A 21,751-nucleotide genomic window follows, 5' to 3' on the forward strand; every position below is an offset into this window, starting at 1 on the left:
CAAAAATTCTTTAAACAATGGATATCACAGTTGCATCTAAAACTAAATAACTCTCCCTTTTGTCAAAAGTCCATCTAGGTTCAATAAATAACGTTAGAATCCATTTGACAATATGAACTCTTTTTCTCTACTATTATTACAATAATATTAATGAATAATTCACTTACACTACCTCGTGAGTTACCAAAGCTGTATCTCGATCTTTAAATAATTGTCTTCTTTCACAGACGGGTTTAGCTATTTTATATCATATTTTGAACAAGTCTAACTATCCTTCTTCTTTCTATTAAACTGTGACACTCACTATAAAGTATTAACAGTTATGTCAAATCATTCACATACCGGTTAACTACAAGTTATATTTCAGTAACTAATTTTTTGACTGAACTGCACTTGATTCCACTTATTTTTGTACTTTTTTAGTTTTTAACTTGCGCTCGTTTGATTACCTATGTTTATACGTTCGTCATTGAGGCCTCGAACTTTCTGTAAAGTATGAGAACAACGCTAATTTGACAGTACACTGTTAAAGTAATGAGACAAATCCCGAAGATTCTAGTAATGTAACGTCAGTGACATAAGTAAAGCCAAGATAACAATGTAATTGCAAACACAATGTAACTAATTTTGTGATAACTATCGCTTTCAAAATTATTATTTTTATCTCTCTTATAATGAACAGTAAATTTATTTTTCTTAAATGTAATAAGCAAGTAAACTAACTAATTGTTTCTTTGTTTTTTTGAATTTTACACAAAGCTGCACGAGGGCTATTTGTGGTAGCCGTCCTTAATTTAGCAGTGTAAGACTAGAGGAAAGGCAGCTAGTCATCACCACCCAACGCCAACTCTTAGGCTACTCTTTTACCAACGAATAATGGGATTGACCCTGTGTGGGTAGAGCTTTACCAAAATCGGTTTGGATTTTTAGTAGGTCCATGCGTGATTACATTTAAACTTGCAGTTTCAAATTTTGTGTTTTGTAGTATTCATGGGCGATTTTGCTATTTTTACAATCACATATAAGGGAAACAACTTTTCATGGCCTAATGTTGCCTTTTATTAGTTATGAATTTACGTAACTTTTGTCCAGGTGCGAATACTTCAGCTAGTATATAATATAATTAAATATTAAGGAGGCACTGCTATATGTCTCTATTTTAGAGTTGGAAGCTATAACAATATAATAATTAAGCTCTATAGCTTGAAAAAAGAAGGAATTGTTAAGCAGTATTGCTTCTAGTTTGGCAGTTTATAAATACTTCTTTTTAAGTGATCAAGGTTTAATGATTTTTTAATACATTTTAAACAAAAATACGATTAAGATACACTCTGTGTATAATACTTTGGAAATTTTAAACTATTGAAATTAACAAATATATATTTTGTCATATAAACCAAATAAACTCACTTTATATAAAATCTAAATTTGGAAAATTCCGTGAAATTTGAGTTTAAGCAATAAAATAATTTTGAACCTAAGATTACAAGTATGATTCTTCATTCTTGTTCAGAAGATCAAAATAATATTTTTTATGGGTGAGAAAGTGAAATTCATTTTGGTAGATAAGTATTTACTAACTACAACAATGAATAAAAAGAAATAGAAGAAAATAAAACGAAATAGAAAGACAAAACTACAATTCCGATACATTTATATATTACCTTTTATTCATGAGAATGCAATTATCCAGATCTTACCAATTTGATTAAATAATTTATTTTTATTTCTAATTTTCAGGTGTACAACAGATTTATAACAAAGCGCGTTCCAATGGTTAGTGTGGCAGTTCTGTTACAATTCGGTTTATTTTAGAGCAATAATTACATTGGGTTATCTGCTACGTTCATCAAGGAGAATTTATCACAGTCAATTTTACGGCACTTAGATTTAAGGATGCTATTCAACAAGAATGAAATTTGTTGATTTGCACTTTATCGAATAATTGTTGCTTTGTGTCTTTCTCTTATTCTCAATATCATTGGCTTTGGTCTTTTCTTTGCCGTGAAACCCTCCATGTATCTCTCATCTCTCACATTCTATTCATCAATCTAAATACTCTAAATTCGTCTTAGGACAACATCTGATTAATTTCTTTAACTAAAATTAAATAATTCATTAATCTAACAACAATTTATCGCAAGGTAGGTGAAGAAGGAATACTGTTACCACTGAACAACCTAGTTGAAGAGAGATTCTTGTCTTTGAAAACTATATCTCTGTCATGAAATTTTGTATCATTTCAAATATGTACTTATTGTTTTATCATCTTGAAATTCCATTTTGACGAAGGACAAAATGAAAAAAAAAATAATGGTTGTGCATTATGAGAGAGTCTGTTGATGAGTCAACGGTAAGTTACGAGCTAACAAGTCTAAAATCTGGGGTTCGATTTTATGTGGTGGACACAGTGTAAATAGCCCATTATTTATAGTGTTGAAGTAAAATCAACAACATCTTTATGAGAATTACGGCACTATTATTAGGTCTCATAAGAGCTGTTCAGAAGATGGCGATGGATAGTGATGACGTAGACTATCATTGATAAATTAGGGACGGTTAGGGCAGTTTTACCCCGTGTTTCACTAAACCCAACGACAAATATTATCATATAAATATATCAAAATACATTTAGAAATAATTATTTATTTCATTTACAGAATGTTAGCCCGTTTTGTTACGTGAACTTTAAATGAACAAAGGGCTAGGACGCTCGATTAGTAATATGAGGATCATGGTTTGAATCTCCCATCCCAACAAACATGCTTGCCTTTTCAACAGTTAGGCCGTAATAAAATGAGGATCAAATGGACTATTTGTTAGTAAAAGAATAGTCCAAGCATTGGCGGTGCTTAATGAGAACTAACTGGATTCATTTTACTCTTTCATTGCTAAATTAGTTACTGCTACTGCAGGTACCCTCCTATAGCTTTGTGAGAAATTCAAGCTGTTTTGTTTTCATAGCATTACGTTTAGTGTGTGTTTGTGTGTTTTTCTTATAACAAAGCCTCATCGGTCTATCTGCTGAGCTCACCAAGGCATTACATTTAGGATTTGTTTGTTTGTTTTGAAATTAAACACAAATCTACACAGTAATGTATCTGTGCTCTGCTCACCAAGGATATCAAAACTCGATTTATAGAGATGTGAATACCTAGACTGCTACAAAATAGTTAATATACAAGTGTAATTTAAGCTTATAATTATTTTATAGGAGGTGAAAATATTTCTTAAGAATACATCACAGCTAAATTTATTGAAATATTCTAAATCAAGAAACGCTACGCCTTTTTATGAAGAATTAATTTGAAAACAGTGGAAACCAACTGAGAAGGAATCTTGTCATCTGTTGTTTCGTTTTCATATAGTAAAGAATTTTTCACCGTTTTAATTACATTAGCCTCTTGACAAAACTTATTTGCAATATAAATATTATTGTTAAATATTTTGTGTCGTCGTTTTGCAAAATACTTTTCACTACAATTTGTCATGCCATTCAGCTTCCTTTGTGAACAAAGATTTACCAAGAAAATCGGAGGAACGCTAAAGGAACGATACAGTTAAAAAAATTTTGAAATGTTTCCTAAAATATAGTTGTTAGAATAATGACATTTCTTACAAATATATTGTTATATTCTCGCTGTGTATAAGAGACAAACGTATTTTATATGCTTGATGTTCAGTAACGTTTTATTTTTAACATGGGACATATTTGAAGATAAAGGAGTATCCAAAGATTAGATGATGATTTAATTTTGTTTTTAATAGAGTAAAAAGAGTTATACATATAGTCAGGAAGAAGAAGCAGAAACTAGTTAATCTGTTATAAAACTAGAATGCATGACGATAAACTGTGAATGTTAATCAAACTATGTGGTATGACACTTTAAATTAGTAATTAAATAGTGCCAGTGATAAAATAAATATGCTCTGTTATTAAAGTGCTTGAGTAACTTATGAATAAAATTTATAAAGTACAACAACTTATTTGCAGAGTGTCTAAATATTATTTTCTTTTGTTGGTATTGTTTCCATAACCATTAACAAGAAGAGGGTCGGGAATGTCATGGTGGCCAATATGCTAGAACCTTGAATCTTATGTTTATGATTTAATAATCTCTTGATGCAAAAATGATCTACACAATTTAAAGCAGTGGTTGTCTAAACATAAAATTATGTCACCAAAGTAAAAGGTAGTATTTATTATATTAAACAATGATCTGGTTTTATATAGGCAGTTATAAGGAACATCTGTTTGTTCTAAACCCACTTTTAAGGGGGGTAACAATCATTATAATAAGGATCTTAGATTTTAGCTTTAAGAACTGAGATCCAAAATGTTGTGTTGAAAGGAATATTTCTTTATTGAGAAAACCCATCGATTTAATGAAAGAAAACTCAGGTTCATTTACATTATGCATGTATAGAAGATTTCATAAGTAAAAAAAAAATGAGATTTGATCGTTAAAATAATAAATCATATGTAGAAAACAATATGATTTCTGCGTATATACATATACAAAATAATATTAGATTTTTGTTTATTAGTTTCTTGCTTTAGTATTATTTAACTTAATCAAACAAATTTCGCTTTCTAGAAGGTAATATTCCACCAATATTAGTGAGCAGAATCCGTTCAACAGTGAACGAGTATACTGGTTGGGTAGCAAATTCTTCGATGTTCCCTTGAAATCAGAATATAGGATCTCCATTCCCTTAATTGGCTTGATTTATAGTCAACGTAATTTAGGTCTAAATGGTCGTTTACAGCTATAATGCAAACAATAATATCTGAGAAAAACAAGAAAATATCACTGAGCAAAAAATATGATTTTACACATTGTCGTTCAAATATTTTTATGTTACAAAATTTTGCATTCAAAACTATTAACATAACCAGAGAAAACGTACACACAAAAAATGAATATAAGTGACGTAAACTTGTTACAAGGATTTATTTTGTGTACGTTTTAACAAAATAATTTTCTGATAATGATTTAGCAAAATGTTACGTCCTACAAGCTGTAAAGAAATCACATAATCGTAAATAACAAAAGTACGTTTTTCAAATATCTTTATTGTTTTCTTATAAGAGGATAAAGTATTTGATTACATTTAGTGTAAATGTTTGTCTTCCGTAAATACTAACAAAATACCTTGTGGGAGTATACAGGGTACCATTAATATACTCATTATCATGTATTCAGTTCAGAAACAAACAAGTGCAGATTGGTTAAAAGAGGATAAAAGTTTTATTTTTATTATTTTCCATTTGTGGCACAGGAGTTGGAGGTTTGACTTGTTTTTGGTCGTCATTCTAAATCAGAAAATTAATCAGTTAACTTCGTGTACTGCTATAAAATGTCAAGTGCACGTTTTTGTATTGTCACGGTTATAAGAAAGCTGCTTTCCAATAAGTTGAACAAAGACAAGACTCAGTAGTGTAAGTCCAAAATCTCACAATGAGAACCACTATAGACGAACATTAACTTTTTTGTTGTCCTTTAATTTTTCTTTCTACTCTTTTCCTATTTTGTAACTATTTTCGAAGGCAGGCATCTGAAGATCTCTCGTGAACTCTTTCTCTTCCAAACTCTGGTTAAATTGATGAAATAGAAAGAAGACGAGGAGGTTTGACGTATCTTTTTTTGCAGTCCTATTGTATCAAGTTTGATCGCATTATTACCTACACACGAGTAAAGACATATTAAGCGCCTTTCACATGTACTCTTTATATTTTTTATGAACAAAGATTGCGATCTACTGGGAAAGTCAAAGTGCTGATTGAAATATCACAACACAGAACCATTCTATTTAGTTATTTATTTTTTCTAGAGGTTGCTGTGAAGAATTTCTTTACTAGGTTACCACAAAAGCATAAAAATATATATGTGGAAATGGCTTAGAAAGATATTGCTAACTGGAAGAGTGAAAAGCTTGGACGTAGATAAATATAAACGAGAAAAACGACATACATTTAGTGATCTTACCTCATAAAATTTTAATTGCACAATCAATCATATGTTTTAAATGGTGGCACAAGAGAGAAGAAATCTCTGTTTTTAAATAATTTTACTATTTACTGTCAGTACACCTTATTTTTATTTCATAAACAACATACTGACGTATTCATAAACTAGAAGTTCAAAATTTTGTGTAGCAAACAGAATTAGCATCATATTTATCTAAACAGTAACATTTAACAAACATCAGTCACACCTCCTATTGGTTTACAACCAAATAACAGTACATGGAGTGAAGACAGATTTTGTGTTCATGGTTAGCCATCATTAACAAATTCGCACTTCAATATTTAATAAGTTATGTGTACATTATTAGTATTTGTTTAATTAACCACTTTTATTATTTCTATAAGAAGAGCAACGTAAAACTTTATAAGTTAGTATGAATAATATGTCAGAAAGACAGAATGTTTCTGAACGAATAGGCATACTTAGTTTCATTCTAAAAGCTCATATGTTTGTTTTTGATTAAAACAGTATTAAAATAAGGTTTGTTTGCAGACATTCCGCACAAGTTTCTAACAGTTTTGATAAAGCTATGACATTCTTACATACTGTGATATAACCACAGCTTGTCTGACAAAATCAATAAAGGAGTAAATAGGAGATTATATGTTAAGAAGTTATTTAGGAAAATTTCCCTTGGAAAATTGGATTTTAGTACATTGATGTTTCAACTACTGTATCTTAATTTCACTAGAGAACAATAATGCTAAAGAATGTTTATTTGATTATAAGCAACAAATACTCCCAACAAATATCTCAGTTACGAGATTATGTTTTTTAAAACGCACATTGAAATAAATACAACAACACAAACAACGCATATGCCTTCTTTGAGAACACTAGCGTAAAATACCTGTGCTTTACTGCGGAGTTGAAAGACGTACTTATAATTTCCAAACGCTCCAATATACTTTTCAGACTATTTCGTTATCTCCAATTACTTTGTAGCAAAGGAGGTCTGTAAAAATAAAAAAATACAACAAAAAACAACATATGGAACTCTTGGTACCTGAGCAAGTATGCAAATTTTGATCACTTTATCTTCTGGGTGAGATATGAACGTAGTTTCAAAGATAGGGACCTAGAGATTCAGAACGTGTCCAAAAGAACAAATTTCAATGACATATTCGTGTTCAGCAACATTTAAAACGTACATTTATACTTCATAATGCCCAGGTAATCTTCCAGAGACGTTCCATTCCCTCTTGTTTTAAGACTCAACAGATTAGTACCCACTGCAAACAACTTCAAGCCCACTGCCAAATTTGGTCCTACTATCTCCAGATATTAGGGAAGAGGTAAATTAATTTACATAAGTGTAAAACTACAAATTGGATTAATATAGGACTTGTAATGTCGGAAATTTGCTTAAAAAATCACAACAGTTACCACTTCAAAATTGTCGGAAAGTAGTGTAAAAACAGCATTTTAAAATAAATATGCTTGTCAGTTAAGATATTCAACCGACTTGAATTTGTTATGATTAGATTGCACCGGAACTGTTACTGTTGTATGTAGATATTGCTGTTAGGAAAGTATAATGCCGATGGCCAATGTTAACTGGTTGGCTTTACCCTGATAGGTTTTATGTTTATGAGTTATTACTTTATTTCTTTAGCATGTAGACTCATTTCGGTATTAGAAACACCAGTTTAAGCAACCAGGACCAACCAGAAGAAACCTGCTACAACTCGTATATCCAAGCCGTGGTCAACAGAGTGTAGCATCTTGTTACTGGTAAGAATCCTACGAGCATAAAACCAGTGGCAAAAACTATTTGTATGCCTAAGACAGCAGTACATAATCCATATGGAAACGAAATTAAAGGATACTAGTTCGCTGAGATATGGTTTCAATCATTGCATATCACATGTAGGTCGAGAATGAGCCAGATTTTTATGCTATTCAAAAAGAAGACATGCCAGTGAGTAGCGACATGCAACACACTTAAAATATCATCCTATGGCACAGCGGCATGTCTGACTTACAACGCCAGGAATCGGGTTTCGGTACCCGTGGTGTGTAGAACACAATAGCCCATTCTTTAGCTTTGTGCTTAATTACAGGAGAATAAACAAACAGTGAATATACAATAAACTTCATACTCAAAACGAAACCTATTTCAGCGATAAGTTTTGTGTCCAGAAACCGTCATATTCTTACAGCACTTATTCAAAAAGGTGTGTGTTTTCTTATAGCAAAGCCACATCGGGCTATCTTCTGTGTCCACAGAGGGAAATCGAACCCCTGATTTTAGCATAAATCCGAAGACAACGGGGGACAGTCAGAAAGGATTGTTAACGAATCAAAGAATCAGATTAACAAAAGTTAACAGGATAGAGTATATCTTATGTAAGAAACGACTACCGTATCAATTCTGAAGACACTGGAATGTAGAATGTCAATGTGAATTAATATTCTACATAACAACAATTCGATGTTTGTTCTACATTGTGGAACAAAGACGTAAACGCTTTTGCTTAAACTGATGCTCATTGTAAAAACTATTTAATTTCGCAACTTCTATAGGAATATATTTCACAGAACTAGATCAACGAGTTTTACTAAAATTTTGTCAGGCTACATGTTAGTGGGAAAATATCACTCTATTTCGTACCTTCTTAAGAAAGGTTCTCTCGACCTCAGTCAACAATAGATATTTATATCCCTTCCACTGGATCAATATTTCGTAGGCAGAGTATCGTGGGTGAATCTTTATCGTGATTGTTAGAAATTCCTTCTAAGATTTATATTTAGCGACTTTTTTCTCACTGACTTCTGTTAGTAGCGTAGAAGATAAAATAGTCTCCTCTTTTCTTTAAACGAAAACATTATAAAAACTTCATGTGAACACATTGGTTCTTAATAATTTTCTCCACCATATCTCGGAAGTAATATATTAACTACAGATTTTCCTGAAAAAAATTATTCAATGCATAAGTTTATTTTATTTTTGTAACTCCATTTTGATTATAACTTATTAACCCAGTTTGTAAAGGTTACTATATCCATTGATACTAACTGTACTAATTTGTACAGTTAGTAATATCTATTACCATATATTATGTAACCATGTTTTTAAGCTCAACTCGCGATTTGACTCATTTTTGTTTGTGAATTTTGTTGACTTTCAAATGCTATTATTTTGTAGTTTATTTTCAAGACTGTTAGTCTAACTTTAGGTAAAACACTTTGAAACAAAATTAATTTCAATAATGTTTAAATATTGTATTTTAATAAAAAGTATAACAAATAAGTATTCAGATTTATAAAATAATGGACAAGACAGCAGTAATAAACGAAATATCAATACTTTGGAGAAAATTTACTAAACAGTTAATTATTGCGCTCATATTTTCAGTTTTTATCGACAGTTTGTTTGTTTGGTGATAAAGACAAGGCTAAAAAATGAGCTATCTGTGCGCTTCACACAACAGGTACTGAAATCCAGTTTCTAGACTTTTAACTCTCAGACACGCTGTTGGGGTGCTTAACCGAAGCAATTAAATATAAAGAAAATTGAAGTTTATGTGAAAATGCCCGATGAAAATTAGCCCAGTAAAGAAAAAAACGGCTCTGCTTAATTTGCACAGCTTAATATATTTCAAGCAAACCTACCCTTAATTATGTGAAGTATATAAATTTTAATATCTATTTAACGGCAAAAGTTGTTAGGAAACGTTTATGTTTCAATAGTAAGGAGTCCATTAAGTTATTGCTAAATTCAAATACAATCTTAGCCAAAATATTTGTATATTTTGTAGCATATAAGATAATTATTAGTAACATGGAATACAAATAAACATAATGCAGTCAATCAGAGAAATTCATGAATTAATATGTTCTACACACGTAATTTGTAAAATAAGACAGGTTTTATGGGTATCATGAACGATTTATTAGATCAACAAACAATTTTATCAAACACCCGTAGAATGACGTGTAATTCAGCATTTCACTTACCACAACAAAACATTACCAAAACATATTTAATGATAAAATATAACATTAATTTATCATTAATATTCTCTGTAACTTGATATCAATTCGTATGAAGTATTCAGTACTTGATTAGTATTTTTCGTTCTCTAATAAATTCCTCAATGCAAGGCGGCATGCTGTCAATGATGTAATCCATTGTGATTTCGTCCCAAATTGCCACTAAAAGATATTACAATTTAATTAGAGTATTTATTTTAGGGTCGTTAGCAAATTTGTGGCTCACTTTTGTCTTACAATTATCAATGGGATTACAATCTGGAAACTTTGGTGGTCATGGCAACTTTGTAAACGTCTTCCTGGTAAAAAAAATACCTGTACAATAAGTACATTGTGACCAATGGTATTTTCATCTTAAAACACAACGTTATTGCTAAACATTTTCCTTGGATATGGCTAAAATATCGTCCCTATGTATCATCAGTAGAAAGTGCAATTGATGCTTTCCCCGGATCATATGAAGAGCAGTTTTTCCACTATGATCAATAGCTGACCAGACATTTACTGTATCGCTTCCTGCATGTTCGATTTTGGAAATACTCTCTTACTTCATCTGTCCTCTAGAAATACGACAACACACGAATCCTGCCATAAGCTTTAACAAGTCTAAAAGAGGACTCATCTGTAAAGACGACATGTCGCCGGTGTCGTAACTATAAATTAGAATATTGTGTTGCCCAAGTAACACTTTGATGACGGTGAATTCTGAATATTTTGGTTTCCAGGTAACCCTTCTTGCAAAATAATCTTGTTTGGTCAGTTTTCTATTCACTGTTTTTTTGGATAGCCTGGAATGAATGTGCTCATGTCATTGCTGTTGCAAGTTGTTGCAAGAATTCTTACGAGCTTGACTCGCCAACCTGATGAAAATATGCTTATCTCTGAGAGCGAGTTTTCGGCGTGTACTAGTAGAATTTTCTGGAACAGCGTTTCCTGTAGTCCAACGACGCTTCTGGATTCTGGATACAGTACACTTGTACCCTCTTCAAGCAATGCCCGTTTGCTTCATACTATTTCTTGACTGTCTAACAATTTGACTCTCTATAACTTTGGCACGTGACAAGGCATGACTCTACATCAAGTAGAGAAAACTTGTCTGAACAAATCTTTGATATCGTTCGATAAAGATTATACTAAAATTACACCCTTTCATACAAAACGGCTTTTGTGTGTATTTTGATTAAAAAGTGCTCAAAACAACTTACATAGACCAGAATAACATCTAGAACATGTTTTCCAGTCACACATTACTTTCTCTGTTACTATTCGGCTAGTCATTTAAGAACTACTCTATGCATGTGGAGAATAACATCGTTTATATAACAGTATGCAAACATTCTGGCCAAGACTATAGTTTTAAAGAGTTGAATTATCTCATAAAAGTAATCTTTCTATGCTGGCCATAAAAATATTTCTCAAAACGAACTTTGATAGACATTCAAATTTACTTTCATATCTTATTTCTTCTTAGTCATCGTATTATTCACATCAAAATATAATAGAACTTAAGTTTTTCTACCCTTTATTATCTATTGTTAGCAGATAACAAAATTTAAAAATAAACGATTGATTGCACTACGTTTCGACTAAAAAGTACTTTTGTATGATTAATAAGTTCGAATATTTTTAATGGTCCAGATTTATTACGTAAAAATAAAATGAAGGAAATCATGAAGGGGGCTACAAAGAAAACAACATATCGTAATTAGCCGTTGTTTTCCATACATTTCTTAAATATCTTATTATTTTATTATTAGGCTCTTAAAATTGTTATTAAATTTGCATTGGTTTCTTTGTTTACAGTGTTTGACTCATGAAACTTTTTCATAAAAATCTATGTTTCTCATAGAACCAAGCACCACATTTACAGCAAATGTTTTGAATGAAGAAAACGTAAAAATTTACAAAGTGCAAAAACACTTCAAAAATAAAGCTCGTATTTAACCATATAACAGCCATGTGAAATTTGATTATCATTATGTCAAATAAATACTAAGATAACTGTAAGTTTTCCGATGAAATATGTGGGTTTGACAATTGTTCTCTTACCTACAATTTGTTACCTTCTTTTTTGCTGTGTTTAACAACTTATTTGTTTGTTCATCTTTGCGTTAAGTTGTATTTTAATATTTATTTCAACAACTTTACTTATACTGCTATTATATATGTTTGAGAAGCTTGACGTTGGCCCTAGTTTAGACACCCACCTCTTGAAAATTCATCTAAGTGTATAATGAATTCATTCTACCATGTTTCCTTGTTATTTGAAAAGTGTGAATAATATATTATAGAAATGCTCGTAGATGAATTTTCAAGAGGTGAATGTATAAACTAAGGCCAACGTCAAGCTTCTTAAACATAATATCATACAATAACAAACACATAATGAAGGTAAATTAATATTTAGAATATAATTCTACATAGAATGATTTTGTTTTAAATATATAAATAGATGTTGATTGTAAGTAACAAGAAAGTTCTGTAACCTGATGACAAAATGTTTACTTAGTTTATTAGAATAGTTAGAATATTTGCCACATTACTATTAAAATCTTGAATCCTACTTGTCTCTGAAAAATATAAATTCAAATGATTAGTCGATACGCTATGATATTATTGCCTGAAATGACATTTATGCATGGTTTAATTCAATAACAATCAGATAAGTGCATTCTATCTAGAGGGAAATATAGCAGTATTGAATTAAAAGAAATCTAGAAAATAATTTCGTAGCCATTTTTCGACGTAAGAACAGAAAAAAAATTAAAGTTGAAATTTATTCAGTAAAAGTTGATACAGAAGAAAGTACAAAATAGCACACTTTGATTTTAAGTTGATTTAAGCGTCTTCCGAACAAGATCGTTAGTGTTTATAAATTTATGAAACTTTTATGAGCATAATAGGGTCTTGTAGTTTCTAAGAGGGAGTTCATGATAAATTTAAACCATATAGTGCTAACTTGGCCTTGTAAATTTAATACAGATGCAGTTTTATCGATTCAAATTCTTAGCCAATATTGTTTCATAACTTCCACAGTCATGGTGTGTTGTAGTTGTTTATGTTACAGATTAGAAAAAAACATAGGCAAATGATCTGAACATGTAATGAAGTCTCTCTATTTGCTATTTTTGCTGTATAAGTCACTATATGCAAAGAGCGGTTTGAATAATGGAACATAGCTTGGTAATAGATTGCTAGAATTATAGTTCACCTTTTTTTTTAACTTGGGAAAACTTGGTTAGTCCTTTAATACTTCATTTGAATTACAACATGATAAGAAAACTACGCTGAGCCACTACTACTTTACATTGTTGGTATAACATTGTCTAACAAAGTTTAGCCAAAGTGATTTTATTCACATGTTTGGCATGTGATTTGGTCAGAGTTGCTTTTTTGCATCACTTTTCCTTGGTCCTATGTTGGCATAACATTAGTTTGCTTAGAGACAAATATATTCACTCACTCACACACACGCACGCACATAATTAAAGTACAAGAATTCAAGGTTTGAAATGTTTTCTTATACTATTCAAACAGTAAAATTAAAAATTTATTTTGGGTAGTTAAGTTCCAAGTAAGCGTAAAGGACAGATATTAAGTAACTCACAAATATTCTCGCTTCTGTTTGCTGATAAACCAAATTAAATAGTAGGAAGACAAAAAAGACAGTATTTTTTATAGCCATAGGAAAATATTAAAATAAATCAAGGTTGTAACTTTTTAATAGAACTATGCTGATTAATTTGTAATATACCTTTGTATACCTGCATGTTGGCCCAGCATGGCCAGGTGGGTTAGGCGTGTCACTCGTAATCTGAAGGTTGCGAGTTTGCATCCCCCTCGCACCAAACATGCTCGCCTTTTCAGCCTTGGGGGCGTTATAATGTGACGGTCAATCCCACTATTCCTTGGTAAAAGAGTAGCCCAAGAACTGGCGGTAGGTGGTGTTGACTAGCTACCTTCCCTTTAGTCTTACACTGTTAAATTAGGGACGAATAGCGCAGATAGCGCTGGAGTAGCTTTACGCGAAATTAAATACAAAACAAAACAAACCTGCATGTTACATATTTAAATTTGTATGAACATGACATTTCACTAAAAAAGGGCTTACTCCAATTGTCTAACGCAGAACTAAACATTTTTAAACTTCAAGACATAAATAACTAATATAAGAATCCATGTTTAATGTATCTACTTATCATAGTCTTAGTTTATTATACATATATAAAAATATTTTTAGAGCAAACTCATATTAGGCTATCTGCTGTGCGTGTGTGTCTACCGTGGGAAATGGAACGCTGGATTTGCATTGTAAATCCGTAAACTTTTCACTGTCCCATCTCGTACAGAGAAACTACGAAGTCCTTTAAATGCTTCCGATAAATAGTTAATGAAAAAGATCTGTACTGGAGCAGTTCTGCTCTGAACAGCCTTCAACGACGACATAGCGATCACAATCAGTCACTGTCATTGGTATCGTCAGTCGTTTGACAAGTAGTTGCTTGTTGGTTAGGAAGCAAAATCAACTAATGACTGTTCTAAAGCTCTTGTCAGTTAATTTCAGGATTTTAAAAATATTTTTGTCTATAAAACAACTGTATAAATTACAAATTAGCGAAATGGAAAACGTTAGAAGACTTTGTAAAATTTTCCTTTAAAAGCAGACTTAAAATATATTCTTGTAGAAAAGTGACTAATTATTATATATATATGTATAAATTGGATATACTTTTAAATGACTTTCAGTAGGACATAATACTTATTACTGAAATTATAGCACAAAATAATTAATGCTTTGTTAAATGATTAAATACGACATTTCAAGAACTACACTTATCTGTAACAGTCCACGTGTTGTTCTACTGAAAATCAACGAAAGATAAAAAACTGTGAAATTCTAAGTATAATTATTTTTATAACTATATATTATTAATAGTTAACAAAACATTTATTTTGACATAAAATAGTAAATTATATGATGCATTTATATATAATTTTTAAAAGAAATATAAAAAAAAATAGTTGAGAAATAATGTCTCTTTACTGTTCCTAGCTCTAATTTGGCGTGTATTGATGGTAATACAACACACTTGTTTGGTGGTCAATAAGATATATTACAATAGGTAATGAAAGAAAGGGACTGGTGCATATAAATACATCTCCAGATCTTCCAAAGAGAATTTTATTGCATCTGAAGTGTTCGCTGCACCTCAACCCAAGCTAACATTGTGTATACTGAGCTTTTTGTCCCCCAGTGGCTCAGTGGTATGTCTGCGGACTTCCAGCTCTAAAAACCAGGTTTCGATACCCGTGGTGGGCAGAGCACAAATAGCCCATTGTGTATCTTTTTGCTTAATTAAAAACAATAACAACAACTGAGCTTTTCGTGTCCATCTGCGTCATCACCCGACTCTTTTTTTTTTTCTGGTATACCAGCTTGGTTACCTCTAGGAGTGACAAAACTTTTTGTTGACAGTTACAGAACTGAAATACACTTTAAGTCTTTCAAATAACTTATTGTAGTCTTATTCAAAAATTGATTAAAAAGTTTGTAAAATTAAGTACGTTCGTATGTTTTCGAGATACTATGAATCATACGAGTAATTTATCATATAAGAAATTTTTAAAATTTCTTTTTAAAGACAGTCATTAAAAGTACCAACACCGCATAAAAGAAACAGCTGACAAAAGTAATCATATTATGTTTTACCTCCTAATAATATAAAACACATACTATATACACATATACATATCATACACATATTGATATAAAACTTCTTTGACATTTCAAAACATGAATTAAAAAACAACACTTTCAAATCACACCTAATGCTGCTGAATGTTACAGGTGCTTGATTAATTGACAAAGTGATGTTGTCTTGTTGGAAGTTCCAATAAGTAGGGTATGTGGTTGTAGCACCCTGAATGGGGGTGGTGGTTTCACTAATGTGGAATACAACATTTGAGTGGATGTGACTTTTCTACCAAACAGGAATATGGCCCGGCATAGCCAGGTGGTTAAGGCACTCGACTCATAATCTGAGGATCGCGGGTTCGAACCTCTGTCATACCAAACAAGCTCACCCTTTCAGCCGTGGTGGTGTTATAATGTGACTGTTAATCCCACTATTCATTGCTAAAAGAGTAGCCCAAATGTTGGCGGTGGGTGGTGATAACTAGCTGCCTTCCCTCTTGTCTTACATTGCTAAATTAGGGGCAGCTAGCTCTCTTGCAGCTTTGCGCGAAATTCAAAACAAACAAACCAAACAGGAATAATTTCTTGACCATTGTAACCTAAACTTCATTTGTAGAGGCATTATACCCTGGGTTGCCTTACAAATTATATTATTATGAAATAAAAATAAAGATTAAGCTTTTCAAAATAATTGAACAAAAGGTAAAACATTACTATATCAAAACAGAAATTACCAACGTAAGTAAATACATTCATTTTCTTATTTAGAGAGAAACTTTGTTCTGATCTATTAGAGATATATAATTTTAACACAATAGTTAACAGTCAGTTTCGCTACTGTAAATTTTACCTTTTTTTTTTGTAAAGCTGTTAGTGTTCTAGTAAAGTAATGTACAAACATTAAAGTGCGGTTTAATATTACTATCTTTTCTTCTCATTTATGCATATTCGAACTTATCTTCCTTTCTCTAGTGAATAATGTATCTGTCTAGAAATCGATGTGGCTTTTGGTCTTCTGGCTTTTGTTCTACCATCCTGAAAGGTACCTGAAAAAGTTATTGATCATGCATTTCCGATATACTGAGTTGTTGTCTATTTTGATACAACTTTCATTCTTAGTAGCAGTAATGCAGCAGTTTATACGACCTATCTCTTTATACTACTTGTACTGTTGTTAGGGATGAAGTTTTGGTTCATTAGACTGCTACCATTTCAACTTCTAGCTAGTGTTTTAAAATGAATGATGATACATCTACTATATAACACCTTTAACCAAATTAAAAACCTTCATTTTGTTAAGTAAAAAAAACTCATCCTTAAACTCTCTTTTCTTAATATTAACTAACACTACTGGGCTTGTCTTAACTACAATAAAAGCCTATTACAATTGGTTAATTTTACGGGAACATATTTATTAGACCTAATATTGGCCAAATTTATTGATTATTTATTTTGAAAAAGGGCAGTCGATCAATGATGGCTTTGACTAGAAAATTAAGTTTTCTTTTCAAAACCTATTCTAGGTGTGGTAATTATCAACATGATTTATTTGATTTTATGGACTGTTTGTTTTGAGCAAGGTGTTTGTATCTTTAGAGAGGTTTGGAAGTAATATTTGGAATATTGACAGCAGCGAGGAAACTGTGTCATGAGGTATTGACCGAAACTCCTGTGTTCAATCTACAATTACCCTCTTAGGTTCATCTGTCTTCAACTCATCATTTTAGCTATCACTACTAATATCAGTATCTGTGTCTGACAAAGGTCTAAAATGGTCACCAGTGTCATCATATTCATTCAATAAAAGATTGATCAACAGAAGTGGCAAATATTTACGAACTGACAAATGTCCAACAATTCATAAGCGTTTCAGTTATTAAATAATAGTTAGAGCAGAATTGATTGAAACATTTTTGTGCGTGAGATTTAACTGTATAAAACGCAAATTTGTTTACAACCATATAGTTTAATAAGTTGTAGTATCCATAATGTCATATTACCATGAGCTTTTTTGTTCTTACGTGCCATATCTTGAAGAGAAGGCAACTGTTAAGAATCTAATAAGCTTATTCAATGTTAAATGATAAACAATAAAGATTAGCATATTCTATAAGAGTTTACTAGTAAATTCCTTCTTGTTTATACAAAGGACCTTTCTGGAGTCCTTTCATAGTGTTTTCTTGAAGAAAATATTTAAAAATAGTAAAGTAAGAAACCGTTGAAATATAGGGTAATGTCAGGTATTTTAACATTAACTGGTAAATCTGCTGAATACAACATTCATTTCTTGTAAAATATCTACAAGGTCTAGAGTATGCAATATTTACTAAACCTACTAAAATGATTCTGACTTTACACATTATCACAGCTACATAAAATACTTGCGCTTCTTGCGAGTCTTTAAAATTTAGTAGAAAGAGTGTGCAGTTTTTATAATCTATTAAAAAGAAATTCTACGTTAGTTATTACGTTCTTTTCTTATAGGCCTTTAAGTTTCATTTTCTTTGTCAAAGTGTAGCTTTTATCACAAGTCTACAAAGTCTCAATAAAATCAACTTATTTCTTGAGATTATTACATGTTCTTATTTATTTACAATGAAGTGAATATTCATTTGTAGACATTTTAAGGGACTCTCTTGGATTGGCTCGGTTATCCAGCAAGCTAATCTGCCACTTTCTGATCTAGTCTAACCACTTAATGTCATCACATCTAGTACTGGTATGGTATTGCTAGGGTCTAGACATCCAGTTTCATAGCTGTACCATAGATATAATATTAGTACAGTATTATAATTAAAACACTCTAGTCTAGTAATTTAGGGCATCAATAATTATTAATATTATTAGTTTAAGATTGTATGAGATCTAAGACTATTCGGATCTCTTGCCAATGATACATTCCGAAGTTTAGTTGTTATATTGTTTATTTATTTTTAAGAAAAACAATAAAAATGTTTTCAGAATGTACTTAAGTTGCTTAACGCCGATATGAACCAATAATACCTCATGTTTCATTAGTCTTACGAAGACTGACTTTACACGCAATAGAGCTATAAAAGTCAAAGCAATACAGCTACAACTTTAGGCATTGGCACATGTGGCCAGAGCCCAGGTTTTAGTTGACACTGTTCCTTGTTCCTAGTTGCTGTTCTGAAAACTTAGAATAGGGAACAGTGATCAATATTACACTAAAACACCGAAAATTCGCGCACGTATTGGTCCTATCTCTGAACCTTTTAAGTAACTAGCGATGGCTTTGAAGCAGTATAGATAGTGCTTGAGAAGAATGAACATCAGGTCGTGTCCATTGCATTCTGTAAAAAAAAACATGCATATAGATATATAAATAACACAATGTTGGTAGTCTCAAATGATTTTCGCCAATCGCAAGCGGACGCCTTGACTACTTGTTGAACTTTGAAAGTCAGTCAATCGAACTGTCAATAGCAAGGCGATCTCACCTCGTAACTTATGACCGTTTTCCATTTAAGCAAAACAAACTGGATAATTTTGTTAATTGATTTTGAAAAATTTATCAAACCAAGATGATCTAACTCTGATTTTAATTTAGAAATTAGTGCAAAAGTCGTTCGCAAAAAACACACATATCAGACTTGTTATGAGAAGAATGAACTTATCGTAGCCCTAAGTGAAATCTCGAGATTAACATATGTTCTTTTCCTCGGCATTTATGTGTCACTAATAACATCTCAAATATTGTTACCAATGGACAACAGGTGTAACATCATGTCTTTTTCATGGGAGAAGAGAGGGTGGAAAGAAATGTTATATTATATATATATATCTGCACCTCCAAACATTCAACGTTCTTAATTGAAGTGGATTAAAATAACTAACAAAAGTATCATATAAATATAATAAACTTCATTCGGATGTATTTATAATTTGTGACAAATGCTTTAATATATATATATATATGTATATATACAACATGAAGTCCAAAAGAAGTAACACAAACCATCACATCTTCTTCATCAATGACGAATTATATACATATTGTATCACATCTGAAGACAGTAAAATTAGCAATGTTGCTCTTTCAAGGTCTGTCTTTTCTTGTTCTTACCGAGTTACGACGAAATGGTCATATTCTTTACCATTGCTTCACCTACCATTATGTCATTTGATTTCTGAGCCCCGACCTCCTAAAGGTCTCTGCAAGGTCTTATAAGTAAAACCTTGAAGTATATGAAACAATTTAGTAACACTCCTTCACATTTCATTGCAGCTTAACTTAAGTATATAATCAGTCTCTTACTGTAGAGAAGGAACCTCATGATAATGTAATCAGAAGAAAATATTTTGGATGAAATGTTAACATTCAATTCCTCGGAACAGTGGCTCTCAAGAGTACACTTGTCATAAAGGTCAAATATCATTTCTTATAGTAGGATTCACCATTGAATGTCGGCATAAATCAGGCTACTTAGTGATGCAAAACATTTTATTTAACATAAACAAACTATGTATTACTGATGTAGTACAGGCATATGAAGATTAAAACATGAAATTAGTGTTTGCATTTGATCTGCTTTATTGTACTGATGTTGACTTCAAAAGAATATAATAACTTATGAAATTACAAACTATATAGTTTTTCTTGTGTAAATTAAGTTGTAAGTTTTAAATAGCTCAAATTAATAGGTATATACTTATATAGTTAAAAATAAATGAGACGCATTACTTTTCATTACTATTTTATCAGTCTGACGTTGTCTAATCTGTTTACCGTAATATATGTCGATATTTGCTATAAATATGCATGTTTTACAAGGACATAGACCCAACTTTTCTAACAGCATACTACAATGTATTAATTTCAATAACACTGCAGAAATATATTTATCTACAACATAAACAACAGTTTTCACCACTAAATATTTATTGAATTGATAATTGCATGATAGCAAGATTCTGCTATTTCATATGAGAATAATTTGTGTAGTACTTTGTTTTCATGTGAACACAAGTACATATTCAGCATTACACAAAACATAGATATAATACACTTAAATGATGTTTAACACATATATGGCCCTGCATGGCCAGGTGGGTTAAGGCGTTCGAATCCCGGTCGCTCCAAACATGTTCGCCCTTTCAGCCGTGAGGGCGTTATAATGTGACGGTCAATTCTACTATTCGTTGGTAAAAGAGTAGCCCACGAGTTGGCGGTGGGTGGTGATGACTAGCTGCCTTCCCTATAGTCTTACACTGCTAAATTAGGGACTGCTAGCGCAGATAGCCCTCGAGTAGCTTTGGGTGAAATTCAAACAAACAAACAAATCACATATATTATGATTAAACGTAATAAAATAAAAAGATATTTACAAATGTACTCTAATAAAAATAGGCTCTCTTTGTTATAAGCACTCTTCTGTGTATATTAGAGTTACATTAATGTGTTTGTTTTTATTATTGTTGTTCAAGCAACACCAACCATTTTGTGTCAAATTTACTACCTACTGATTATTTATTATAAGGACACTGATAGCTTAAGAATTTTGGACTGGAAGGAACCATCTGGAAAACTTTAATCTCTAATATAATTTTGAGACCGAATCTATTGACACTATTAGGCCCATATTTGAATATTTTCCCAGATACACAATACGTCACTGATTGGACTAGACTTACCTTAAGCTATACAAATCAACCCAAATATCCTCTCTCATCCATTAAGCGAAGTGATTTATTTAATAAACTTCTACCTGAATGTACACAGACCTTGTATCTGTAGACAGTGTACGTTTTCGAGGCGTCTCCGCACTGCTTGACTTTCTAACAAATGACATTTGAATGTCGTGAATGATTATTTCAACACATGTGAGTACTTAATATTTTCAGCGTTTCAAATAAAAAAGACTCGCATATACAAACTTTAAAACTAGGTGTCAACATCCATGCTGGTTAGATGTCACCACCGTGTCCATGGTGATGTCGCTCACTGTAATTTAGTATATTATAGAAAAACAAACAGTTTCACTCACTTGTGAAATGTAACACCCTC

This window comes from Tachypleus tridentatus, chromosome 13, assembly GCF_004210375.1.
Source record: "Tachypleus tridentatus isolate NWPU-2018 chromosome 13, ASM421037v1, whole genome shotgun sequence".
Taxonomy (NCBI): domain Eukaryota; kingdom Metazoa; phylum Arthropoda; class Merostomata; order Xiphosura; family Limulidae; genus Tachypleus; species Tachypleus tridentatus.